The sequence below is a fragment of the Solea senegalensis genome, unplaced genomic scaffold (assembly GCF_019176455.1).
Source record: "Solea senegalensis isolate Sse05_10M unplaced genomic scaffold, IFAPA_SoseM_1 scf7180000013377, whole genome shotgun sequence".
Lineage (NCBI taxonomy): Eukaryota > Metazoa > Chordata > Actinopteri > Pleuronectiformes > Soleidae > Solea > Solea senegalensis.
In genome coordinates, this window is record NW_025320811.1 from 4,621 (window position 1) to 9,240 (window position 4,620).

Below are 4,620 nucleotides of genomic sequence, written 5' to 3' on the forward strand. Positions count from 1 at the left end.
TCTGTTGTTTCTGTGTTGTGCTGATAAGCGGTCTCGGCTCTGGCTGGCTAAACAATTTCCTGTACATGGTTTACCCCTTAACTAAGACCACATCACTTCTCAAGAACAATGATTACCAAGGGGGCTGTTTGGAGACACATACCTACCACATGGACGCCTTTACTTACATTGAAATGTGTGTTTATTTCATTTTATTTTTAACATACAGCCATGGCTTTATCTCCAAGATAAAATATTATATGCCTAAATTCCAAAGCAACAAAGTGTGAAACATTTAAAAGTCATAGTACCTATAGACTTCAGAATGATAATGTAAATGGAGAAAAATGTTAGAAATAAGATATATTATAGAAAGACAGGCTTGGAGAAGAAGAGAAAGCACATTCTTACATCCACTGCTCTGTCTTAAAATAAGTGCAGAGCCGTGCGCTCATTAGTTGTTGATATAAGCCCTATTAAAGATGTTTCATGGATACTGAATCAATTTCATTTCGCTGTAAACTGTGAATAGGAACCCAGATCAATCCTACTTCTCATGTTACCCAGGAGAGAGTTTTTACAGAGTTCCATATTGGCTGTCTGCAGACGCAAAAGTGAAAACAGTATATAACAGGAACCTCGTATCTGCGGTGTGTGGCACTGATAGGGAGGTGATGGATATAACCAGTTGGAGCCTGTGAAAATGAACTCAGCGGACTAAAAAGGATGTGGATCAAAGTGAGGGACAGCAGCAGTGATCATCGTTAGACTTCCTGTGCACCCCGCCACCCCATCAACGCCTTCCTTTACATTACCATTATTAAAAAAAAGAGAGGACTCTCTTAATAAAGTCTATTAATCACACCGGGGGAGTCTGTTCATCTGTTCGGCCTCTCGTGAGGGTCTCTAATCAATCAAGTTTGCTGGTAATGTATTCATGGGAGATGTAAGAAAGGACTTGTTTGACAGTGTTCCAAGGAGGAAGAATTTATTAAGTTCCCTTCACCAGTCAGCTAGTACTGAGGAGTCATGAATACAATCCCCCCCCCATCGTTACCCCACCCTTGTCCTCGCTGCCTGGCACTATGAATAAAAAGGCCTTCATAATGTATGAAGTCAGTACAAATATTGGAAACCTCCAAAATATGCCCTCTCATTAACAGTGATGAGTGAAAGCCCGAGTATTGGCATTTGTCAGATATGCTCTGAGTGTAAAGGCACTGTTGTACAAGGCCTCTGCTGTGTCGGATGGTGTAGAGACATCACTCTCTTGCAATCCTCTCAAAAGCCAGAGAAAATGTGTCTTATTAGTTCACACGCGGTGGCAAAATTCTGTGCTACATCGCTGACTAATGTACAACGCTGAGAAAGTGCAGGGCTGATGGTTTACTGGGCCTCTGTTAGTGACGTGTGAGTGGAGAGGGTGTGGAGAGGGGACATCAGGCTGGTAAAATCATGCAGCTGTTGGAAGCAGCTACGAGGGCCGGCCGGGCTTTCTTTATGAACCTGCCTCTCTGTTCATCTCCTCATTCAATATTTTAGAAGCAGATTAAAGATATGAGGTCATTCCGCTTCTCCAACAAACACCCCCCAGTGTATTCTATATAAAAAACAATGTCACTATAATTTTTCTTTTTTTTATACATTTTAAAAAATAATATCCACACATGTACACAGTAACTACAGTAGTGTGTAAGTTAAGAAAAGTTAGAGACATGCACATATTAGGGCTAAAACATGTTTTATAGGGAGTATGCATAGAAAGCCATTATTGCCTTTGCTTTGTCCTGAGGAAGAGCTGAAAGAAGGTTATGCCTGGCTTCAAAGCTGCATTTCCATAATTGCCCTGTAACTTGGGCCTGTCTGCAGGACCTGAAGGGGGCTAAGAAAAGCACAATCTTTCAGCTGAGTGAACGGCAAAGCCCCAACGCCTCTCCCTCAGGCCTGTCGGCCTGTCGCCCCCTTCCCCACTTGTTGCCTTTTGGATTCGGTGACAGAATTCCCCTCTCTAACCTCCATCAACAAAAGGCATGAAATCAGTGCCCTCCCTCTCTCCCACTTCGGCCCCAGAGAATGTCACTCCTTCAGGGCCTTTTGTCCTTTGCTCAGCCCAGGGAAACACAACAACCCCTCTCTCCCTTCTCCCTGGCTATTGTTTAACACACTGCTGCTGCACTTTCACTCACATTCTTAATAATGAATGTGCCATAAAACATGTAGGAGACACCGACGTTGCATATATGTGGCACTGGTGTAATTGAATTTGCCACCTTCTCCTTTTCTCAGCTCGGAGTGCGACCACTGTAACAAACTGCCGTGGAGTGTAAGCCCGTGTATGAAGCTATGTGGTGTGTGGGACATGTGTTCCTGAGAGTGAATCTCCACTCCTCCTGTGGTCAGCCGACACACAGGCCCTGTGCTTGGAAAAGGGCAACCCCTCGCTTGGCCTGGGCAAGCACAGGGAGGGGCACGGTTGACAGTGGCTCATAAAAGGATTACTCCACCACACAAAGACAGTGGGCCGCTTCTGAGATCAACTAGTCCACAAAAGAGATGACATTCGTCTGTCTCAGTGGCAGGAGGGGGCGTGGCAGAAGAGTTCCCTGCTCGGGATAGGAGGAGGAGGAGGAGGTGGCACCGGTTTTGGGGGTTACAATGACAGAAGGGGTGCAAGAGGTGAAAAAACAAGACTGACCCTCTTTATTTGCAACAGCCTCCTCTTTCACTCGGCACCTCTGGCCCCCTCCATTGGGCTGCTCTAGTGTTTATTTACTCCACAGCTTCTTCCCATTCACACATGCTTCTCTGATGGCTCCAGTGGCCAGACCCTTTCAGCCGCCTGGCACTGCTGTCCACCTTCTCCAGGATCAATGAACACTTCGGGAGACGGATTAAATTTCCTTTTAATGATTCCATCTTTCTCTGATTTCCCCCTCCCCTCTAAATGGCTCTCTCTGACAGTGCATTACTTTTTCTATACCCATACAGCTGGACTGTTCATCGTCTGGCCTCAGAGTTTTCAGGGCAAAAAGGAGCAGAAGTCAACATTTCTTAGGGCAACAAAAGCATTGTTATTACGCGGGAGATGTAATACAATTTGCACTGTATCACACGAATGTTTCCTGGATTCAAAACACCACAGAACTGTCCTTCGATTAGTAAATAATTTTCAAGTTGTGAGAATGTTTGCCTCATAGTGTGGAACATTTTAGTTGTTTTATAGAAAACATGATATTTTTTCACCTGTTTTGTTTGTTTTGCTTCGCTTACAGCCTTGTGCTGAGTGCCTCCGTGTTTCTTTAGGCATGTTGGGCACTGCAGTGCTACAGTGTGCCCTGCAGATACTGAGCATTTAACACAGCATGGACCTGAGGAATAATAAGAGGAGTCAATGTTGATTATTGCTCATTAGCCAGGAGAACATCCACTTAACGTGCGAGGGAAAGGAGTGACACGCCATGCCCCACTGGAAATGGTCCCTGTGTAGCTCGGTGCTAAATGTTAGCTAATGCATTCCATTTGTAACAGGGAGAAGGTTGGACACGTATGCCAACATAAGCGGGCATGATTACTTTGTTTCTGCCGAGGTATTTTAATCCCTAATTTCATGGAGTGATCAGATGAGAGGCCCTGAGCTGCAGACATGATCACTGGCCCTTCAGTAGCATTTCAATCGAATGTGACTGATCAAGAGGGGGCTTGTTCTGGGCCCCTGAGGACGTCCTGTGAACAGTAAACCAATGAGCTTCCTTAGAGTTTCACATGCTGCTCTCCAGAGCCACATTTTAATCTATAGTTGGATTTATTTTACTACAAAACCTTAGAACAATAATTACACAATATATATATATTTTTTTACTAATATTTATAGGTGATTTTTATTTACATTTTTTTCATCGTAACACCTAATTTTATTGTCATTTCAAATGACCAGTGCCAGCCACGTGAAGCTACTTCTTTCAAGACAGTAATATACAAGAATGAAGAAATAAAAAGGGAAGCTGTTCCATCAATCAGCGCGAGCTGCTGCCACTTATGAATATGCATCTCGCTGGTTATGGGGCTTTCAAGGAAGATAATTGATTAGACAGCAAAGCAACATGGTGAGAGGAGCTCCTAAAGGCTGCGCAGTCTTTGCCTCGGCTGATTTGGGGTTTGTTTAAAGCATCCTAAACCTGGAGAGGATACGGCTCCATCGAATCAACGCTTTTCATCTGCCTTTGCTGTCTCGAATCGCAGACATTAAAAGCCATTGTCCTCGCTGGCCATATTAATCGAGGATTGTGCTAGGTTTTTTTTTTAAGGTTTTTATTTATTTTAAATACAAGCGCAGCCATAAATCTAAATAATTTAAACGATAAAATAAAATAAGATTTTAATGAATGATAATAAAAATGTTAAAATATCAACAACAACAAACAAGCTTTTTCGTTTAAACTAAATCCGCGCTAGTCCGCCACTATAAAAAAATATATATTTTTGTTAGAATGTTTTAAACAGTAAAATACGATTTGACAGATTTTTACTAAGATGGTTGGAAAACAAGGATTTGCATGAATAAGACTTTCATGTCTCATGCGAGTGTTTCTTTAAAGGCTGGAGATATTTTTGAAATCTTGGTGAAATTTGAATAATGTTATT